The sequence below is a fragment of the Capra hircus genome, chromosome 26 (genome assembly GCF_001704415.2).
Source record: "Capra hircus breed San Clemente chromosome 26, ASM170441v1, whole genome shotgun sequence".
Taxonomy (NCBI): domain Eukaryota; kingdom Metazoa; phylum Chordata; class Mammalia; order Artiodactyla; family Bovidae; genus Capra; species Capra hircus.
This window is the reverse complement of record NC_030833.1, coordinates 35,442,101-35,466,761: the sequence shown is the minus strand read 5'-3', so window position 1 is coordinate 35,466,761 and position 24,661 is coordinate 35,442,101. Positions and strand designations below refer to the sequence as shown.

The window sequence follows — 24,661 nt, the reverse complement described above, 5'->3', positions numbered from 1 at the left end:
CAATATAAAGAAGCTTTCCCTTTTTGCTTTCTTCTAGGTGTTTCATGGCTTTAGGTCTTATGTTTACGGCTTCAGTCCATTTTGAGGTGATGTTTTGTATGTTGTAAGATAATGACTCAAATTATTTTTTGTAGGTGGTGACCTAGTTTTCCCAGCGCTCTATTTTTAAGAAATTGTGCTTTCCAGATTATGTATCTTGAGATCAGTTGATCATAAATCTGTCGATTTATTTTTGGGTTCTTTATTCTTTTACATTGGTCTGTGTAGCTGTTTTTATACTGTTTTGATTATTATAGCTTTGTAATATAGTTTGAAATCAGAAAGTGCAATTCCTCCACCCTTGTTCTTTTTTAGTATTACAGTGGCTATGTAGGGTCCTTTGTTGTTCCATATGAATTAAAAAAAAATGTTAATTATTGACTTTTGACTGCACTGGGTTTCCATTCCTCTGCAGGCTCTCTCTAGCTGTGGCAAGTGGGAGCTATTCTCTAGTTGTGGTGCATGGACTTCTCACTGTGGTGGCTTCTTTTGTTGCAGAGCATAGACTCTAGGGTGCCTGGGCTCAGTAGTTGTGGTGCATGGGCTTAGTTGCCTCATGGCACGTGGGATCTTCCTGGAGCAGAGAGTGAACTCATGCCCACTGCACTGGTAGGCAGATTCTTAACTACTGGACCACCAGAGAAAACCTTGCATGTGAATTTTAATTTTTTTCTATTTCTGTGAAAAGTTCTATTTTGATACGTATTTCATTGAATCTGTAGGTTGCTTTTGGTAATATAGACATTTTAACAATATTAATTCTTATTCATATACATGGGATATCTCTCATTAATCAATCCTCTTCATTTTCTTTTTTATTGTTTCCAGCAGATCTTTCGCCTCCTTGATTAAATTTATTTTAAGTCTTAAGAGATCCAACCAGTCCATCCTAAAGGAAATCAATCCTGGTGTTCATTGGAAGGACTGATGTTGAAGCCGAAACTCCAATACTTTGGCCACCTGATGCAAAGAGCTGACTCATTTGAAAAGACCCTGATGTTGGGAAAGATTGAAGGCAGGAGGAGAAGGGGACGACAGAGGATGAGATGGTTAGATGGCATCACAGACTCAATGGACATGAGTTAGGGTAAACTCCGGCAGTTGGTGATGGACAGGCAGGCCTGGCATGCTGCAGTACATGGGGTTGCAAAGAGTCAGACACAACTGAGTGAGTGAACTGAACTGATCTGAACTGAAGTAGTTTATTCATTTTGTTTCTATTTCTTGAAGTTCTGTCAGTTTTGCCTCACATATTTAAATGCTCTGATGCACTTGCGAATAACACCACTCCACTTTACAGTTAATGTCTCTTATAATAACGAATAATTATACTTCTTCCTTTCCATCCTCTGTATCATTGTTGCGGTTCATTCCACTTACATATAAGCATAAGGTAAGGGTAAGTGAAGTCGCTCAGTCGTGTCTGACTCTTTGCGACCCCGTGGACAGTAGCCTGCACCAGGCTCCTCTGTCCATGGGATTTTCTTGGCGAGAGTACTGGAGCGGGTTGCCATTTCCTTCTCCAGGGAATCTTCCCGACCCAGGGATTGCACCCACATCTCCCGCGTTGTTGACAGACGCTTTACCGTTTGAGCCACCAGGGAAGTCCATATATAAGCATATGTATATTTATACATATGTCCATAACCATTACATAATCAAATATATTGCTACTATTTTCTGCAAATCTTTATCTGTTAGAGCAATAAAGTAAACAAGCAAAACTGTTTATTTTACTGTCACTCATTCTTTCAACCCTTTCTTTATGTAGATGCGTTTCTCACCTATATGATTTTCCTTCTCTCTAAAGATTTTTAAAACATTCTTTGCAAGCCAGTTTAACTGGCAACAAATTCCCTCAATTTTGTTTGCTTGTTTGCTCAGAAAGTCTTCATTTCTCCTTCACTTTCTAAGGAAATTTTGAAGGATACAGAATTTAGATTGTTGGTTTGGCCATCGGTATGTATTCTTTGGAGAAATGTCTGGTGAGGTCTTCTGCCTGTTTTTCAACTGGGTTGTTTATATTTGTGTTGCTGAGTTGTATAAGCTGTATATTTTGAAAATTAAACACTGGTTGATCGCATCATTTGCAAATACTTTTCTCCCATTCTGTAGGTTGTCTTTTCGTTTTGTTTATGGTTTCCTTTGCTGTGCAAAAGCTTACTAGTTTGATTAGGTCCTGTTTGTTTATTTTTGTTTTTCTTTGTATTGCCTGGGAGACTGACCTAAGAAAACACTGGTTCGATTTATGTACCAGACACATTTATCTAAGCATACTCCTGGATGCTGTAAGTGTTTAATTTCCAGGGTGCAAAAATAATTGCTCCGACCCTTTGTGCGTGGCCAGTAGTTGTTTCAGTGGATGGACTGATTCCTAGAACATCCTCTCTGCCTTTTGTGTGACATTACTCTAGAAATGCCATCCTCACAATACCGAGTGTCCAGATCTATGACAAGGTAAGCTATTTGTTTATTTAGGTTATCTTTAATTGTTTTGTGTAATAATGATAGGCTGTGTACACATAACCACTGTATCTGCAAATCAAATTCAAGCAATGGAAACACTAATATTGTTTTATGAGAGCACTGCTTTTTTAACTGACTTGAGTAATTTTGAACTGAGAAGCCAAAAGCTTGTGTGATGCCACTGTTACTGAGGGAAATTAACAAGAGCACACATTCAGTGAGTTTAGTCTGTCTTAGTTGTGTTTATTACATAATAATAGACATGGCACTGGGGCCCTGGAGATTATATATGCATCATAAAATTAATGCTAGTCATGGCAGAAAGTGAAGAGGAACTGAAAAGCCTCTTGATGAAAGTGAAAGAGGAAATCGAAAAAGTTGGCTTCAAGCTCAACATTCAGAAAACGAAGATCATGGCATCTGGTCCCATCACTCCATGGGAAATTTGGGGGCTCCAAAATCACTTCAGATGGTGACTGCAGCCATGAAATTAAAAGACGCTTACTCCTTGGAAGAAAAGTTATGACCAACATAGACAGTGTATTAAAAAGCAGAGACATTACTTTGCCGACTAAGGTCCGTCTAGTCAAGGCTATGGTTTTTCCAGTGGTCATGTATGGGTGTGAGAGTTGCACTGTGAAGAAGGCTGAGCGCCGAAGAATTGATGCTTTTGAACTGTGGTGTTGGAGATGACTCTTGAGAGTCCCTTCAACTGCAAGGAGATCCAACCAGTCCATTGTGAAGGAGATCAGCCCTGGGTGTTCTTTGGAAGGAATGATGCTGAAGCTGAAACTCCAGTACTTTGGCCACCTCATGAGAAGAGTTGACTCATTGGAAAAGACTCTGATGCTGGGAAGGATTGGGGGCAGGAGATGGGGACGACCCAGGATGAGATGGATGGACGGCATCACAGACTTGATGAATGTGAGTCTGAGTGAACTGCAGGAGTTGGTGATGGACAGGGAGGCCTGGCGTGCTGCGATTCATGGGGTTGCAAAGAGTCGGACACGACTGAACGACTGAACTGAACTGAACTGAACGGAGAGACATGTTTATAAAATATGCTTTTTTTTTTTTTTCATGTTAACGATCCCTTCTGCTGCTGCTGCTGCTAAGTTGCTTCAGTTGTGTCCAACTCTGTGCAACCCCATAGACAGCAGCCCACCAGGCTCCACCGTCCCTGGGATTCTCCAGGCAAGAACTCTGGAGTGGGTTGCCATTTCCTTCTCCAATGCATGAAAGTGAAAAGTGAAAGTGAAGTCGCTCAGTCGTGTCCGACTCTAGGCGACCCCATGGACTGCAGCCCACCAGGCTCCTCCGTCCCTGGGATTCTCCAGGCAAGAACTCTGGAGTGGGTTGCCATTTCCTTCTCCAATGCATGAAAGTGAAAAGGGAAAGTGAAGTCGCTCAGTCGTGTCCGACTCTAGGCGACCCCATGGACTGCAGCCTACCAGGCTCCTCCGTCCATGGGATTTTCCAGGCAAGAGTACTGGAGTGGGGTGCCATTGCCTTCTCCAACGATCCCTTCTGCTCAGTATTTAAAACTGCCTGCTTGCTATGTATTCTGTGTCACATCATCGCATCAATCCTAAAACAGCGTTACTTGTCCTTTTCGACCGCTGTCTGTCTCCTTATTTATGAGAGATGTTCACTTAGTTTGTCAGCTTTGGCATTGCATTACTCCTTCCCATCCCTTTTTCCCCTTGGGCAGAGAAAGCCTCTACTTTCTGTTTTTATGATTGTAGTGTAACTTCAAGCTGTATATTCTTTTTATTCCTACATTTGTTTCTTAGGTCAAGCTGCTAACTGTATTGCATGTGGAATACAACCATGATGGTCCTGTATTGTCTTTGTGAATCCATCCTCTTTATTATAATTTACATATAGTTCATTTCAGGTTGTGCTGCAGTATTAACTTTTATACAATTTCAGCTTCATCATGAATATACAGACAGTATTGAGTTCATGTACATTTTTAACAAAGAAGAGAGTAATGAGATCTTGATTCAGGCTTATAACATCTTTCATGTTATGCCCCTAATATATCTATTTCTACTAATTAAGATTAGTTTTATTTTGTTCATCTATAAATAAGAGAAAACCTATTAATAAATGCTTTAACAAGTAATGGCCATATCTATCTCACATATGAAGAATCTTCTGTCAGTGTAGGAATAGTACAGTAGTCTTGAAATATCAGGGATTCATATCCCTTCCAGTTGTATTTACTTGTGCTGAGTATATGGAGCTCATGTGCATGTAAGCTAAGTCGCCTCAGTTGCTTTTGACTCTTTGTGACTCTTTGGACTGTAGCCTGCCAGGCTCACTCATTATTAAAACTTCCTGTCCCCAAATGATGTTGGTGTATTCTAATAACTCCTTCAAATATTTGTTTTGGGTAGGAAGGAGGGCATAGAGGAAACAATTCTAATAGCCTTCTGCTTGTATCTCACTGGCAAAAACTGTGTTGCTTGTTGTTGTTGTTTAGTTGCTAAGTTGTGTCTGACTCTTTTGTGACCCCATGGGCTATAGTCCGCCAGGCTCCTCTGTCCATGAAATTTCCCAGGTAAGCATCCTGGAGCAGGTTGCCATTTCCTACTCCAGAGGATCTTCCCAACCCAGGAGTCGAACCCACGTCTCCTGTATTGGCAAGTGGATTCCTCCAGGGAAGCCCACTGCTTGGCTCACCTAAATGCAAAAGAGGCTGATGAATGGAAGGAACTTTTAGGCAAGCGAGGAGTAAGTTATGAGAAACTGATGTTTGAGTCAGCTGATCTATAATCTCTTGCTATATTCTACAGTAGTTTTTTTCTAAAATTGTACCTTGCAGTGTGTGTGTGTGTGTGTGTGGCTTCCCCGGTGGCACTAGTGGTAAAGAACCCATCTGCCAATACAGGAGATGTAAGAAATGTAGGTTCGATCCCTGGATTGGGAAGATCCCCTGAAGCAGGGCACAGCAATCCACTGCAGTATTCTTGCCTGGAAAATCCCATGGACAGAGGAGCCTGGCGGGCTATAGTCCCTAGGGTCACAAAGAGTCAGACACGACTGAAGCGACTTAGTGCACACACACACACACACACACACACACACATATAAAATTAGCTTAACTTTAAAATAATGTGAGTTATTTTGGATTACCTGTAATTCTGAAAAGTTAATAATTGTCAAATAATTGTATCAAATCATTCCTAGGAAAAGCACAATGAACAATTGGACTTTGCATTTGGAAGCTTGACAGCTACTATATTTGATTTGTTTGGAGCTGTTACAGAGACAACAAGCACTACCCTGGGATATATGGGCTCCTCCTCCTGGTGAAGCACCCAGAGGTCGTAGGTATGATAACATGGTGGTCAGGATGATTTCAGAAGAGATACTGGAAAGAAACTGGGAGTGCTTTCCTTCTTGTTACTCTTAGAGAATTACTTAAATCTCTGTTTGAGCTGCTTAATGTTTTCAGATTTAATGAAGGGATCTTTCATTAAATAATAAAAGAACATTTTTGCATAACCTGAGAGGTTGAAGACACGGTGGACAGCAGCAAAATCAATACAGCAGCATCTGGATTTCATGAGAGGTCATTTCATTTCATAGCCTGGGACTGCGTATTGGTTTTATTATGGAAGGGCCACTTACACATCTGCTCATTCTGAAAATGCCGTGTTCTAAAGTCAGAGTAGGGAAAATGGAACTTCTGTTTGTTGAGGTCTGAGTGGAAATTCTAAAACTTAATGAGGTTGCTTGAGATAACATCCACATTCTCGGAGTGATGAGTGAGTGAAAGTCACTTAGTTGTGTCTGATACTTTGTGACCCTATGTACGGTAGCCATCTAAACTCTTCTGTCCATGGAATTCTTGAGGCAAGAATTCTGGAGTGGGTTGCCATTCCATTCTCCAAGGGATCTTCCTGACCCAGAAATTGAACCTGGGTCTCCTGCATTGCAGGTGAATTCTTTACTGCCTGAGACACCAGGGAGGCCCACATTCTGGGAAGTGCTCTAAGCATTTAGAGTCATAAGAAATTGTACCTTTTAGGCATAAGATGCCTATAAAGGTTTTTTTTTTTTTTAAAATCCAGAAGTCTGTTTCTATAAAAATGATGCTTGACAAAATAAGAATTTTGAGGGTCAACAATTTTATATTTTAAAAGTACTTTTTTTTTTTTGAAATTTACCTTGTAAGAGTTTATGATTGTGCATGGTGGGTTAGAAAAGACATTATCTTGTCCTGTTTCACCATCCCATTAAAAACTTATTACAAACAAGAATAAGAGTTTTAAAGTTGAACGAGAGGAGGTCAGGAGATAGCTAGCAAATCTTCAGCACATTTCTGAAGCACAGAGAACATACTGAGGAGTAATAATGAACTCAGTAGGGAAGATGAAGCTGCATCCTAAATGTAGAAAGGAAAAGGTAGCTAATCAAAGTTAATATATATCCCTATAGCCCCATAAAGTTCAGTATTTAGAAGTACCAAATGTCAAAGAGGGTAGAAGGAAAGAGACTGAAAAAAGTAGCTGTCTCTGCCTTGTCCCCTTGACAAATCCTTTTATCATGTAACATTTTCTCCAGTGGGATGAGAGAGGCTTATTCTTCAGAGAAACTGAAACCAACAGGCTCTACACTCAGGGACGCTGGGCAGAAAAAGAGGAAAAGAGTGAGGTGCACAGCCGAGAGGCAAGGTTAGGGAAGAATCAACTTCTTGAATTCAGAGACTTTTAGTTCCTTTCTCTATCGTAGTTCCCTAAATGCAGGGAGTTTCTGTTTGTCTTATTATGTATACTAATAAAGAGGTATATATAGATGTATCTTAAGCCTAGTTCACAGGAGAGTTAAATATATCTATATCAGTTATCTCTTTATGTTTAGGTGAGTTTCTGAACTATAACTGATGTTTATAATGTTGTTGGAGCACCTTCATAATGTCCTTAAATTTGTATGCAAATGTGGTGTGTACTTTTCTCTCTCTATCATTCTTACTTATCTGTTACCAGCTAAGGTCCAGGAAGAGACTGACCACGTGCTTGGCAGACATCAGAGCCCCTGCATGGAGGACAGGAGCCTCATGCCCTACATGGATGTTGTGGTCCATGGGATCCAGAGATACGTTGATCTGGTCCCCAGCAGTCTGCCCCATGTCATGACCCGTGACATTAAATTCAGAAATTACCTCATCCCCAAGGTAAGATTGCTTGAGTGCTAGGTTGCTTCAGTTGTGTCTGACTCTGTGTGACTCCATGGACTGTAGCTTGCCAGGCTCTTCTCTCCATGTGATTCTCCAGGCAAGAATGCTGGAATGGGTTGCCATTCCCTTCTCCAGGGAATCTTCCTGACCCAGGGATTGAACCCGTGTCTCCTATGTCTCCTGCATTTGCAGCAGAGTTCTTTACATTAGCGCCACCTGGTAAGATTGTTTCCTCTTATACTGACCTTGGTAGTCTTGAAGGTCCCATTTACACAGTATGAGTGCAGTCCTCTATGAACACAAAAATCCTGGGTGTGGTGGCTTGATGAAAGGTGTGCTGTTTCTAGTTTAGCCTGTAAAGCTTTATAACAGGCTTTGGTAGCTGACAGTGCAAGCGTCCCAGTTTGTTCTGTCTCTTGTATTGTTTGTCTGATCTTAAAGGTTTATTTTTCCAAATGTTATCAATTTTTATTTGATATTTGTTAGTATGAGTGTCAGTCAATTTACCAAAACAGTCTGCTGGGATTTTTATCTGGGTGACATTAGATCAATTTGAAAAGACTTAACATCATGACACATTGAGTCTTTCAATTAATGGGCATGGTATACAGTCCTTGGTTTGGGGAGCTTTCTTTAATTTTCCCAATAATGTCTTTTTCAGTAAATTGGCTTGCAAAACTTTTATGCAAGATGCTTGATACTGTTATAAGTTTTAAATAATGACCAACATTTTATTATCTGGAATACAGAGGTATAATTAATTTTATCATTTGGATGACCTTATATAAAGCAGCATTGCTAAATTAAAAAAAATACTAATAATTAATTGCAGTTTCTATATACATTGTCATACTATCTGGGTAAATATCTTTGTTTCATCCTTCATCATTTCTGATCTCTTGCAGGGTGAAGATTAACATAAATTATTAAGCATGATGTTTTATATACATTTTGTTAAATTTTTAAAGTCAGTTTCAGTTCAGTTCAGTTCAGTCACTCAGTCGTGTCTGACTCTTTGCCACCTCAGGGACTGTAGCACACCAGGCCTCCCTGTCCCTCATCATCTCCCACAGTTTGTGCAAACTCATGTCCGTTGAGTTGGTGATGCCATGCAACCATCTCATCCTCTGTTGTTCCCTTCTTCTCTTGCTCTCAATCTTTCCCAGCACAGGGCCTTTTCCAGTGAGTTGGCTCTTTGCATCAGGTGGCCAAAGTATTGGAGCTTCAGCTTCAGCATTAGTCCTTCTAATGAATATTCAGTCCTTCTAATGATTTCCTTTAGGATTGACTGGTTTGATCTCCTTGCATCCCAAGGGACCCTCAAGAGTCTTCTCCAACACCACAGTTTAAAAGCATCAATTCTTTGGGGTTCAGGCTTCTTTCAGGTCCAGCTCTCACATCCATATATGACTACTGGAAAAACCATAGCTTTAGCTAGATGGATTTTTGTTGGCAAAGTAATGTCTCTGCTTTTTAATATGCTGTCTGGGTTGGACATAGCTTTTCTTCCAAGAAGCAAGGGTCTTTTAATTTTGTGGCTGCAGTCACTATCTGCAGTGATTTTGGAGCCCAAGAAAATAAAGTCTCTCACTGTTTCCCTTCTCTCCCCATCTGTTTGCCATGAAGTAATGGGGCAAGATGCCGTTCATGATCTCCATGTTTTGAATGTTGAGTTTTAAACCAGTGTCTTCACTCTCCCCTTTCACTTTCATCAAGAGGCTTTTTAGTTCCTCTTTGCTTTCTGCCATAAGGGTGGTGTCATCTGCATATCTGAGGTTATTGATATTTCTCCCAGGAATCTTGATTCCAGCTTGTGCTTCCATTGAGCCCAGCATTTCACATGATGTACTCTGCAAATAAGTAGCGTGACAACATAAATATACAGCCTTGACATACTCCTTTCCCAATTTGGAACCAGTCCATTGTTCCATGTCCAGTTTTAAATGTTGCTTCTTGACCTGCATACAGAGTTCTCAGGAGGCAGGTAAGGTGGTCTGATATTCCCATCTCTTTAAGAATTTTCCACGGTTTGTTGTGATCCACACAGTCAAAGGCTTTTAGGGTAGTCAATGAAGCAGAAGTTGATGTTTTTCTGGAATTCTCTTGCTTTTTCTATGATCCAGTGGATGTTGGCAATTTGATCTCTGGTTTCTCTGCCTTTACTAAATCCAACTTGAGTATCTGGAAGTTCTTGGTTCACATACTGTTGAAGCTTGGCTTTGAGAATTTTGAGCATTACTTTGCTAGCATGTGAAATGAGTGCAATTGTGCCATAGTTTGAACATTTTTTGGCATTGCCCTTCTTTGGGACTGGAATGAAAACTGACCTTTTCCAGTCCTGTGGACAACAACCATCAACAGGAGAATGCTGGATTCCACCAAATAAAGGTACCCCACATCCACAAGTAAAAAGGAGAAGCCTCAACAAGATGGTAGGAGAGGATCAATTGCATTTAAAATCAAATCTTAGACCCATTAGGGATGCTCAGAGGGCACAAACAAAACCTTGTGCACACAGGACTGAGGGCAAGGAGCAGTGACGCCCCACAGGAGACTGAGCTACACCTGCCTTTGAGTGTCTGAGTGTCTCCTCCAGAGGCATGGGTCAGCAGTGACCTGCTGTGGGGACAAGGACACTGGCGGCAGCAGAGGCGCGGCTTGTGGCATTAGTCCTCTTGGAAGGGGTCGCCACTGGCCCACCATAGAGCCACTGAGCAGATGACACACAAACTGCAGAACAATTATAGCCAAGAAGTTCTTACACTGTTGCAAAGATTCCAGGGCCCACAACAGATTTCCTAACCTGGACATCTGGCAGGACTGAGAACCCCCAGGGCAACAACAAAACCTTCTTTGCACCAAGACTCAGGAGAAAGGAGAAATGACCCCACAAGAGACTGAGCTGGACTTGCCTGTGGAGGCTTGGGTTGACAGGGGCCTGACATGGGGTCAGGGCCACTGACTACCACAGTCCTGGAAGCTGCAATATGTTGGCATAAATAAGTCTTTTTGAAGGCCAAACTACAGGGAGGGAACACAGCCCTACCCATAAACAGAAAATTGGATTAAAAATTTACTGAGCATTTACTGAGATTTACTTGCCCACCAGAGCAAGACCCAGTTTTACAAAGCCATCCTTTCCATTAGGAAACTTCCACAAGCCTCGTATCCTCTTCCATCAGAGGGCAGACGGAACGAAACCACAGTCACAGAAAACTAACTAACTAACCACATGGATCACGACCTTGTCTGACTCAATGAAACCTTGAGCCATATTAGGAATAAAAGAGTTTTATTTGAGCCAAATTTAGGACTAAGCCTGTGAGACAGCCTCTCAGACCACTCTGAAGCGCTGCTGTGGAGAAGCATGGTTTTCGGCACAGTTGTATACTTTGTCAGAACAAAGTGCATCAAGCAAGTCAGGGAAACATTCCTTCAAGGAATTCTTTTTTTTTCCTCCAAAGATCCGCATGTTTACAAAGTCAGTATGGCCTTGAGACCTGGGGAGGGAGTCTTTTCAGCTTTGATGTCCCAAGAACATTTAATCTGTATTTTTAACATTTTTTTATTTCTGGTCAGTCAACCCTTTTAAAAAATGATTAAACAGATGGATAATGTATGTCTGATAGGTCACAAAGAGGCTGCTTTACTTAATGTAAAATTCAAGTTAAATGAAGTATAAGCAAGAATGACTTCCCCATTCCTCAGTATGTAAAATTTTCTTCCATTAATATCAGTTTATCTATCTATCCACCTATCCATCAACATCTCTCTATTTTACTGTGTATGTCTCATTAACAGTGATTTTTATAAAGAGAACAATAATATTTACACTCAAGAGTTACCATGAGTACAATCATATTATCTTATGTACAGCATATACTTAAAAATTCCTGATTTGCCTAGAATATACTTTATAGCTTTCTTTTTTCTTTGCAATTTAATATGTAGCCTAAGAATAAGCATATAATTTGGTTACCTTTTCTCTTTAGTTTCCTGTTATCAGTTCCCTTTGCTCTGTATTTCTTTGAACATTTAACTTTGTGAGGAATTCAATTTAGTAGTCTTGTAAAATATTCTGCAGGCGATTGTTTTTTAGAGATTAGATTTCATTTACTATTTGGTTAGACAGCTACATAGGTGCATTTGTGTTCCACTGAAATTCATTTGGGAGGTAGGGTTATTGGTATGGGGTGTTCTTCATATAATAAAGTAGTATCTGCCAGATTTCTCTATGGGAGAGTTTCATTTTTTTTTACATTTAATTAATAAAAATTTATGGTGTAGTACTTCAGGGCTTTGTAAATATCAAACCTCTTAACCATTCACTCTACAGTTTTAGCATTTATGGGTGACATTTGCTTGAATTAATGATCCTATGCTGAATTGTTATAAAATGATTTTTCTAATTTTATCTTTGTTTCTGTTTCTATGCTTGAGATTAATCTGTAATGAAATCTACCCTATACTTTCAAATAAGACAATCTGCATGAAAATGATTAATACTAATAGTCTAGTACTTATTATTATCATAGAAGAGGTTATTTTTGACTAGATCAGATATCTGTTTACAAAAGTACTATGGACAGATAACTCCAAACACTTCAAGTTCCAATAGTGATTTCCATTTCAAACCATTGTCCATATATGAGAAGAGTGGAAATTGAAGTGACAAAGCAGCTGTGATGGATGGACACCAGTGTCCAAATGTGGTTATAAGCAGAATGGATTCACCCTAGGACCCATATACTCACTATTTCAAATGCTTTTGAGATTTAATGCAACATCACTGCACTCATCTTTAATTTATTTTTGTTTATTACTTGCTCTGTCTGCTGCTGTCTTGCTCAAAATGCCACAGCCCTTCTCTAGGCGTGCTGCTGCTGCTGCTGCTAAGTTGCTTCAGTCGTGTCCGACTCTGTGCGACCCCATAGACGGCAGCCCCCCAGGCTCCCCCGTCCCGGGGATTCTCTAGGCAAGAACACTGGGGTGGGTTGCCATTTCCTTCTCCAATGCGTGAAAGTTAAAAGTGAAAGTGAAGTCACTCAGTCGTGTCTGACTCTTAGCGGCCCCATGGACTTCAGCCTACCAGGCTCCTCCATCCATGGGATTTTCCAGGCAAGAGCCTAGGATTCCTCATCTATAAATCATAAAATTGGACTAAATGGTTTGCAACATTTGTCCAGCTCCAGGACTTTTGGGTAGTTCAGTTTATCTTCATCTGTTCTTTCCAGGGCACAGATGTATTAACATTGCTGACTTCTGTGCTACATGCTCACAAAGAATTCCTCAACCCAGATGTATTTGACCCTGGCCACTTCCTGGATGAGAGTGGCAACTTTAAGAAGAGCGAGTACTTCATGGCTTTCTCAGTAGGTAGCACAAGCTGATTTTCTTCATCACTTCCAAGAGCAGGATACCTTTTGGGCATCAGCTGGAACTTTCATCCCCACACTAAGGATGGTAAAAATGCTTTTTTGTCCATGATGTGGGGCAGCAATCACAGTGCCCATATACTTTCCCTCCCCTCAATACATCACCATTGTTGGGCTAGATTACTGAAGCTTGGAGAGGTGACCCAGGTCTTTCAAATTCAGAAAGAAAGTTTGAGCTACATTCTGAAAATGTAAGAAAAGTGCATCTTAGACAAAAGAAACTGTTATAAATCTTTGAAACTTCAAGGTTGATGAAGAGTAAATATACTTAGAGCAGAGAACAGAGGCTATGGAGAATGGGAAGAAACATGTTGGACCATCAGATTGGGAACAGAAAATATAATGAATATATGTGTGTTTCTAGAAAAAGATTGAACTTGAAAATATCAAATTGCAGCTATAGTATGAGAATACTTAATGAAGTGTGTGGTATAGTGCTGATGCTCAATAAATGTTTGTTGAAAGAAGGATACCTGTTAAGATAAGATTTAAGTGGATAGCATGTGTGCCTACCCTTTGTCCATCTGTCTATCCAGCCATTCTGCTTTCCTTCCATTCATTGAAACATTCATCAAATGCACAGTCTCTTTCTAACAGCCAGAAACACAATGTTCTGTACATAAACAAGGAGTATATGTACTCTCTGCATTTCTTGTTTGTAGGGAATTGGATTTGTGTGGGAGAGGGCCTGGCATGCATGGAACTGTTTTTATTCCTGACCACAATTTTACAAAAGTTTGCCTTGAAATCTGTGGTTGACCCAAAGGACATTGACACCACCCCAGTTGCCAGTGGGTTAGTTTCTGTGCTGCCTTCTTACGAGCTCTGCTTCATTCCTGTATGAGGAATGTTAGATCATCTGGCTTCAACTGCCTCTCATCAGGGTATCATTCACCTCTTGCCCTTCAGTTTTCCTGAAAATTCCTTCTCTGACCTCTCATCTCATGCGCTGTCTCACTGCAGAAATGTATCTGCTATTCTCCGTATACTGTAATATTGGCCATCACATATGCTAGTACTTGTCTAATATTGAGTATTATTATGTAATCAGTACAAAATATAATAAGATGGTTAGTGTATACCAATGGAGAGCCTTCTCCTGTGCATGTTCGAAATAAAAGGCATAATTTGATGAGTCATTTCTCAAACTCTCCCTCTTTTGTGCATAGTGCATGTATGAAATGGAAGAAAAGGTGCGAAAAGGTCATGATGTTTCTCCTAATTATAAGCCTTTACATCTGGCTTCCACAGGACTGGAAAAGGTTAGTTTTCATTCCAATCCCAAAGAAAGGTAATGCCAAAGAATGCTCAAATAACTACACAATTGCACTCATCTCACATGCTAGTAAAGTAACACTCAAAATTCTCCAAGCCAGGCTTCTGCAATACATGAACCATGAACTTCCAGATGTTCAAGCTGGTTTTAGAAAAGGCAGAGACCAGACATCAAATTGCCAAAATCCACTGGATCATGGAAAGAGCAAGAGAGTTCCAGAAAAACATCTATTCCTGCTTTATTGACTATGCCAATGTCTTTGACTATGTGGATCACAATAAACTGTGGAAAGTTCTGAAAAAGAAGGGAATACCAGACCACCCGACCTGCCTCTTGAGAAACTTATATGCAGGTCAGGAAGCAACAGTTAGAACTGGACATGGAAGCACAGACTGGTTCCAAATGGGAAAAGGAGTACGTCAAGGCTGTATATTGTCACCCTGCTTATTTAACTTCTATACAGAGTACACCATGAGAAATGCTGGGCAGGAAGAAGCACAAGCTGGAATCAAGATTGCCAGGAGAAATATCAATAACCTCAGATATGCAGATGACACCACCCTTATGGAAGAAAATGAAGAAGATCTAAAAAGCCTCTTGATGAAAGTGAAAGAGGAGAGTGAAAAAGTTGGCTTAAAGATCAACATTCAGAAAACTAAGATCATGGCATCTGGTCTCATCACTTCATGGGAAATAGATGGGGAAACAGTAGAAACAGTGTCAGACTTTTATTTTGGCAGGACTCCAAAATCACTGTAGATGGTGATTGCAGCTCCGAAATTAAGACGCTTAAAAAAAAAAGAAAAAGACGCTTACACCTTGGAAGGAAAGTTATGACCAACATAGATAGCATATTAAAAAGCAGACTTAAAAAAATAAAATAAAATAAAAGGCAGAGATATTACTTTGTCAACAAAGATCTGTCTAATCAAGGCTATGGTTTTTCCGGTAGTCATGTATGGATGTGAGAATTGGACTATGAAGAAAGCTGAGCACCAAAGAATTGACGCTTTTGTACTGTGGTGTTGGAGAAGACTCTTGAGAGTCCCTTGGACTGCAAGGAGATCCAACCAGTCCATTCTAACGGAGATCAGTCCTGGGTGTTCATTGGAAGGAATGATGCTAAAGATGAAACTCCAATACTTTGGCCACCTGATCCAAAGAGTTGACTCATTGGAAAAGACTCTGATGCTGGGAGGGACTGGGGGCAGGAGGAGAAGGGGACGACAGAGGATGAGATGGCTGGATGGCATCACTGACTCGATGGACGTGAGTCTGAGTGAACTCCGGGAGTTGGTAATGGACAGGGAGGCCTGGTGTGCTGTGATTCATGGGGTTGCAAAGAGTTGGACATGACTGAGAGACTGAACTGAACTGAACTGAACATCTTGCATTCAAAGGATAACAGCTTTTTGGGAGACTTGAGTGAGGAACTCTCTTTACCTTGCTTGTCTTGGAACATTGATAGGACTCGGTATACTCTTGAAGCCTGGTGACAGCTAGAACAGAAAAGCAGGCTGCACTAACATGTGAGTTTGAGACCTTCAGAAACTTGTCTGAACTGGCTGGTGAGGTTCTTAGCCTACATAAGACTAGTTACTGTAGATTGGGAGAACTGACTGTTGTTGTAATGTTCAAAGACCAATGCAGAGTGTCAAGAAAAATGAAGTAGCAGAAGATACATGATTTAACAAAAATATAATTCAGAATAACAGCCACAAAGATCATTACTGGGTTCAGGAGACCAATAAAGAAATTAAGCAGAAATTTCAACAAAGGACAATTTAAAGGTACCAAACAGAAGTCAGATAATTAAAGAATATAGTAATTGAACCTAAGACATCATTAGAGGGTTCACAGCAGACTGGATCAAGGAGAAGTGATCAGTGAACTCAAACATATATAATTAGAGATTATTCAGTCAATCAGGGGAGTGAAAGAAAGAATAGGAAAAAGAAAAGAAAGCTGAAGAGATTTATGGAACACCATGAAATGGACCAATGTAACAATATAAGAGTCTAGAAGGAGAAGAGTGAAAGAGAAAGGACTAAAAAGCCTATTCAAAGTAACAATGTCAGAAAATCTTCCAAGTCTGGGGAAGAAGTGGACATAAAAATCCTGGGTGTATAAAGAACTTCAGATTTAAAAATTCAAAGAAATCCATGCTGAGACGCACAATAATTAAGTTGTCAAAAATCAATGACCACGACAGTGGGAGCAGCCATAGATAATAGCTTGTCATATACAAGGGACCCCACAAAACTGTCAGTAAATTTTAGAGCAGAAACTGACAGGAGAGAAAATAGAACATATCCTCAGAGTTCTGAAAGAAAAAATAAAATCTTAGATTTGAGGACACTCAGAGGCTGAAAGTAAATGGATAGAAATGACTTTCCTGATGGTTCAGCCATAAAGAAACCACCTGCAGAGCAGGAAACGTGGGTTCAATCCCTGGATTGGGAAGATCCTTTGGAAGAAGAAATAGCAACCACTCCAATATTCTTGCCTGGAAAATCTGATGGACAGAGGAGCCTGGTGGACTGCAGTCCACAGGGTTGCAGAGGGTTGGACATAACTTAGAGACGACACCACAACCACATAGTTGAATTTGCAGCATTGTGTTACTTTCTGCTGTAAAGCAAAGTGATTCAGTTATGCATATGTATATGTTCTTTTCCATATTCTTTTCCATTATGGTTTATCACAGGATACTGCATATAGTCCCCTGTGCTATACAGTAAGACCTTGTTGTTTGTCCATCCTATGTTTAATAGTTTGCATCTGTTAGTCTTGAACTTTCAATCCATCCTTCTCCTACCTTTCTTCCCCTTGGCAACTACAAGTCTGTTTTCTATGTCTGTGAGTCTGCTTTGTAAATAAGTTCATTTTTGTAATATTTTAAATTCCACATATAAGTGATATCATGCAGTATTTGTCCTTCTCTTTCTGACTTACTTTGCTTAGTATGATCATTTCTAGACCCATCTATGTAGCTGCAAATGTCAACTGTTGATGAGAAGAGGCAAAGAGGGAAATAGATTGCATCCAATGCTTATATTAGAAAAGAAAAAAAATGATGGACGTATCTTTACCTAGACTAAGAAAAAAGTAAGACTCATAAATAAAATCATAAAGAGAAACCTGTACAACATTACTATGGAATAAAAGGATCATAAGAGACTATTACGACCAATTATATGCCATTGAAGAAAGTCAGAAAAGACATACAGTGAGTAAAGAGGTTGAATCAGTAATCAGTAGCCTCCCAACAAAGAAAAGCTTGGAACCACTTAGTTTCATTGGTGAATTTTAAATACTTAAATGTAGAAGAATTAATGTTAATCCTTTCCAAACTTTTTCAAAATATGAGAGGAGGGAACACTCCAAAATTCATTTTTTTTTTTTGAGGCCAGAAATTCTGTGGTACCCAAGTCTGGCAAAAATGCTACCCAGAAAAGAAAACTACAGGTTAGTTAGTATTCCTTATGATGATGGATGTGAATATCTTCAATATAATTCTAGCAGAAAAAATTCAACTGCCCATTAGGAGCATCATTTCAATATAAAAACACTCAACAAACTAGGAATGACAAAGGCCATATGAAAAGTGATAGCTAAGATCTTAATGGTGGAAAGCAGAAAGCTCTCTCTAGAAGAAGCTCTCTCTCTTGAAGATCTGGATGGAGTAAATATACTCACTTTCATTACTGATGTCCAAGGTACTACTTCAAGGGCTGACTAAAGAAATTAGGCCGGAGAAGGTGATGGCATCCCACTCCAGTACTCTTGCCTGGAAAATCCCATGGACGGAGGAGTCTGGCTGCAGTCCATGGGGTCATGAAGAGTCGGACATGACTGAGTGACTTCCCTTTCACTTTTCACTTTCATGCATTGGAGAAGGAAATGGCAACCCACTCCAGTGTTCTTGCCTGGAGAATCCCAGGGATGGGGGAGCCTGGTGGGCTGCCGTCTATGGGGTCACACAGAGTTGGACACGACTGAAGCAACTTAGCAGCAGCAGCAACAGCAGAGAAATTAGGTAAGAAAAAGAAGTAAAAGTCATTCACATCAGATGGAGAAATAAAATGATATTTATTCACAGATCACATGATATGTGAAAAAATCATAAAGATTCCATACAAAAAGCCCTGTTAGATCTAATAAATAAATTCAATTTCAATGCAGAAATCATTTGTATTTCTACCCATTAATAATAAACTGTAAATTAAAAAGTAATATCATTTATAGCAGCATTAAAAAATAAAAACTTATGAATAACTCAACTAAGGAAATGAAAAACTTGTACACTAAAAAATATAAAAATTGCTGAAAGACATTTAAGAAGAGCAAATGAAAAGATATCTGTGTTCATAGATTGGAAGAATTAATGTTGTTAAAATGTCCATAGTACCAAAGCCAACTATGTTTTTAATGCAGTATCTATCAAAACTCTAACAATAATTTTTATAGAAACAGAAATAATCCTAAGATTCATATGAAACTGCAACGCTTCAAATAACAATGAAAAAGAACAACAATGGGACCTAGTCAAACTTGCAAGCTAATGCACAGCAAAGGAAACAATAAACATAACAAAAAGGCAAACTATAGATTAGGAGAAAATATTCGCAAACAATGCAACTGACAAGAGCTTACTTTTGAAAATATACAAGCTCATACAACTCAGCAATAAAAAGCAAATGACCCAATTGAAAAATGGACAAATGACCTAATGACCTAAATAGACACTTTTTCAAAGAAGACATACAAATGTCTTCTAGACAAATGAAACATGTTCCATGTTGCTAATTATTTTAGTAATGCAAATTGAATAAGGTAGCATCTCACACAGGTCAGAATAGCTATCATTAGGAAGTCTACAAATAATAAATGCTGGAGAAGGTTGTGGAGAAAAGGGAACCATCTTACACTGGTGATGAAAATGTAAATTGGTACAGCCACTATGGAAAATAGTATGAAAGTTTCTTAAAAAACTAAAAGTAGAATAACCATGTGATCCAGCAATTCCACTTATGGACATATATCCAGACAAAACTCTAATCTAAAAAGAAACATGCACCCCTATGTTCATAGCAGCACTAGTCACAATAGCTAAGACATGGAAACAACAAAAATGTCCATCAACAGAGGAATGGATCAAGAAGATGAGGTACGTATATGCAATGGAATACTGCTCATTCATAAAAAAGGAACCAAATAAAATGCAATTTCCAGCAATATGGATTGCAACCAGAAATTATCATACTAAGTGAAGTCAGAAAGAGAAAGACAAATACCGTACAATATGACTTACCTGTGGAATCTAAAATAAAACACAAATGAAGATATCTACAAAATAAACCTACAGATACAGAGAACAGACTTAAGGTTGCCAAGGGAGGGAGTGGGGAGGGGAGGGAAGGATTGGGAGTTTGGGATTAGCAGGTGCAAACTATTATGTTTAGGATGGATAAACAATAGGTTCCTACTGTATAGCACAGGGGCTATATTTAATATCCTGTGATAAACCATAATAGAAAAGAATATATATTAATATATATGTATATAACTGAGTCACTTTGCTGTGCAGCAAAAATTAAACACAACATTATAAATCAACTATTATGCAATAAATTTTTTTAAAAAAACAGCTGGAGGCATCACACTTCTTAATTTCAAAATATTATTATATTGTATTATGGGGCTATAGCAATTAATCAGTATTGCACTGATGTAAAGATAGGCATAAACAGTGCAATGACACTGTATAAAGTCCAGAAATAAATCTGAGCTAATAGAGTCACTTGAACCTTAATTAGTATGCCGAGACTACACAAAAGAGCAGTCTTTTCTACAAATAATGCTGGGGAAATAGATATGCCTGTTGAAAAGAATGAAATTGGACCCTTATGTTACACTAGATATAAAAATCAACTAAGAATGGGTTAAAGATTAAATGTAAGATCTGAACCTATAAAACTTTCAGAAGAAACCATAGGGTGTAAGCTTCATGATCTGGGTTTTGGCAATGATTTAATGGATAAGACACTAAAAACACAGGCAGATTAGCTCTAGTAATTTTCTGGTGGAGTCTTTAGGGTTTTCCATGTAGAGGATCATGTCATCTGCAAACAGTGAGAGTTTTACTTCTTCTTTTCCAATTTGGATTCCTTTGATTTCTTTTTCTGCTCTGATTGCTGTGGCCAAAACTTCCAGAACTATGTTGAATAGTAGCGGTGAAAGTGGACACCCTTGTCTTGTTCCTGACTTTAGGGGAAATGCTTTCAATTTTTCACCATTGAGGATAATGTTTGCTGTGGGTTTGTCATATATAGCTTTTATTATGTTGAGGTATGTTCCTTCTATTCCTGCTTTCTGGAGAGTTTTTATCATAAATGGATGTTGAATTTTGTCAAAAGCCTTCTCTGCATCTATTGAGATAATCATATGGTTTTTATTTTTCAATTTGTTAATGTGGTGAATTACAACGACCCAATCAAAAAATGGGCCAAAGAACTAAATAGACATTTCTCCAAAGAAGACATACGGATGGCTAACAAACACATGAAAAGATGCTCAACATCACTTATTATTAGAGAAATGCAAATCAAAACCACAATGAGGTACCACTTCACACCAGTCAGAATGGCTGCGATCCAAAAATCTGCAAGCAATAAATGCTGGAGAGGGTGTGGAGAAAAGGGAACCCTCCTACACTGTTGGTGGGAATGCAAACTAGTACAGCCACTATGGAGAACAGTGTGGAGATTCCTTAAAAAATTGCAAATAGAACTACCTTATGACCCAGCAATCCCACTGCTGGGCATACACACCGAGGAAACCAGAATTGAAAGAGACACATGTACCCCAATGTTCATCGCAGCACTGTTTACAATAGCCAGGACATGGAAACAACCTAGATGTCCTTCAGCAGATGAATGGATAAGAAAGCTGTGGTACATATACACAATGGAGTATTACTCAGCCGTTAAAAAGAATTCATTTGAATCAGTTCTGATGAGATGGGTGAAACTGGAGCCAATTATACAGAGTGAAGTAAGCCAGAAAGAAAAACACCAATACAGTATACTAACACATATATATGGAATTTAGGAAGATGGCAATGACGACCCTGTATGCAAGACAGGAAAAAAGACACAGATGTGTATACCAGACTTTTGGACTCAGAGGGAGAGGGAGAGGGTGGGATGATTTGGGAGAATGGGAATTATAACATGTATATTGTCATGTAAGAATTGAATCGCCAGTCCATGTCTGACATAGGGTGCAGCTTGCTTGGGGCTGGTGCATGGGGATGACCCAGAGAGATGTTGTGGGGAGGGAGGTGGGAGGGGGGTTCATGTTTGGGAACGCATGTAAGAATTAAAGATTTTAAAATTTAAAAATAAAAAAAAAAAAAAAAAAAAAAAAAATAAAAACACAGGCAGAAAAAGAAAAATTAGACTAGTGGAATATATAAAATATGTAAAAATGAAAAGCTACAAAGCAAAGGGAATAATCAATAAGGTGAAAAGGCAATATATAGAATGGAGAAAATATATGTAAGTCATATCATATCCAAAATATGTAGGAACTCTTACAACTCAATAGTAAAAATCCATGAACCCAATTTCAAAATGGGCAAAGAGCTAGAAGATCCATCTCTCTTGAATAGACGTAACATTGGCCAACAAGTATATAAAAATGTGCTCAACATAGCTACATATCAGGGCAAGGTAAATCAAAACCACAGTGAGATATATCCTTATACCTGTTGGGCTGGATATTGTAAAAAAGAAAGAAAGGGGGTGTTGGCAGGACTGTGAAGAAATTGAAAACCTTGTGTGCTAGAAATGCAAAATGATGCAGCTTCTATGGAAAATGGAATAGTGGTTGATCAGAAATTAAAAATAGAATTACCATATAACTAGCAATGTCACTTCTGACATTGCTATTTACTTAAAGAACTGAAATTAGGATATTAAAGAGACACTACACTTCCATGTTAGTTTTGGCATTATTCATAGCAGTAAATATGTGAAGAATCCTAAATGTCAATCAGTGGATGAATGGAAACAATGGGATATACATATAATGGAATATTATTCAACCTTAAGAAATAGAATATGCTGCAATACTTGATAACTTGAATGAACCTTGATCAATTAGGCTGAGTGAACTTAGACAACTACGGAGTACAATCACTGCGTGATTCCACTTCTATGAAGTATCTAAAATAATGAAAGTCATAGAATCAAAGAACTGAATGATGTTTGCTAAATCCTAGAGAGTAAGACAAAGGGGCAGTTGTTACTCAACAGATATAAGATTTCAGTAACAGAAGATGAGAGCTTCCTTGCTGGCTGAGCTGGTAAAGAATTGCCTGTCAATGCAAGAGATGCAAGAAGCACGGGTTTGATCCCCTGAAGAAGGAAATGGCAACCTTCTCCAGTACTCTTGCCTGGAAAATTCTATGGACAGAGAAGCCTGGCGGGCTATAGTCCATGGAGTCTCAAAGAGTTGGACACGACTGAGCACGCATGCACACAATGCAAGATGAGTATGTTCTAGATATCTACTGTACAGAAGTGTGTCTATAGTTACCAGCACTGCATTGTACCTTTAAAAGTGAGCTGTAAGGTTATATCTCATGTTAAATGTTCTTACCACAATAAAACAATTTAAAAAGTGCACACAAGAAGAAATATAGTCCAAACAGGTATTTATCTATTAAATGAACTGAATCAATAATTATTATATTTCAGATGAGAAAAATCTAAGACTTTGGTTCACAGGTGAATTCTATGACATATTCAAGGAAGAATTTATGCCAATTGTCTATAATCTCTTACAGAATATAGTAGTAAAGGAAATTCTTACTAAATAATTTTATGAGGTTACTCTAATTCCAAAATGAGGTTACATTACATTCCAAAAGACATTACAGAAGAGGAAAAGTATGGACCAATATTCCTCATAAACTTAGATGCAAGAAGTCTCAGCATAATATTAGCAAATCAAATCCAACAGTGTAGAAAAGGAATTGTATGCTGGATCCAAGTAAGATATATTCGAGGTAAGGAAGATATGAAATCAATTAATGTATCTTATATGAAAATCAATGTACCCCATCACATCAACAGTTTAAAGAGAAGTCCCATGATTGCATATTGATAGATGTATAAAAAATCATCTGAGAACATCTAAAACCCACTTGTGATTTAAAAACTCTAAGCAGTCCAAGAATGGAGGAGCAGCTTCCTCAACTTGATAAAGAAAATTTACAGAAATTCACAACTAACATCATTGTTAATGGTGAGAGATTGGAAGATTTCCTGCTAAGATAGGTATGAGGCATGATGACTCCTCTAATTATTCCCATTTAGTATTGAACTGCGGAGAAGGCAATGGCATCGCACTACAGTACTCTTGCCTGGAAAATCCCATGGTTGGAGGAGCCTGGTGGGCTGCAGTCCATGGGGTCGCTAAGAGTCAGACATGACTGAGCGACTTCACTTTCACTTTTCACTTTCATGCATTGGAGAAGGAAATGGCAACCCACTCCAGTGTTCTTGCCTGGAGAATCCCAGGGACGGGGGAGCCTGGGGGGCTGCCGTCTATGGGGTCGCACAGAGTCGGACACGACTGAAGCGACTTAGCAGCAGCAGCAGCAGCAGTATTGAACTGGAAGACCTAGCTAAATGCAATAAGAAAACAAGAAATAACATTTACACAGATTGGGAAGGAAGAAATGAAACTCTCTTTGACAATAGTGTGATTATTTATGTAGAAAATCCCAAAGAATGAAAAAACAACTAAGAAGCAATTTTAGCATGTTCCCATGTACCATAGGGAACAAGCCATAGTCAGTTGCTTTCCTTTTTTAGTGAGTTAGTGAAGTTGCTCAGTGGTGCCCGACTCTTTGCGACCCCATGGATAGTAGCCTGCACCAAGCTCCTCCGTCCATGGGATTTTCAAGGCAAGAGTACTGGAGTGGGTTGCCATTTCCTTTTTCCTATATACTAGCAATGGACGTGAACTTGGGCAAACTCTGGGAGGTAGTGAGGAACATGGAGGCTTGGCATGCTGCAGTTCATTGGGGTGGGGAGTTAGACATGACTTAGTGACTGAACAACAACAATATTAGCAATGAACAATTGGAATTTGACATTAAAAACATACTATTATCTACATTAAAACAAAACTTAAGTACTTAGATAGAAATCTGAAAAAATTTGCATAAGTTCTATTTGAGCA

General features: G+C 39.0%; 1 pseudogene; it reads left to right on the top strand.

The window, feature by feature from the left end:
• Nucleotides 1–13,972, top strand: part of LOC102186178 — a 30,206-nt pseudogene extending 16,234 nt beyond the window's left edge.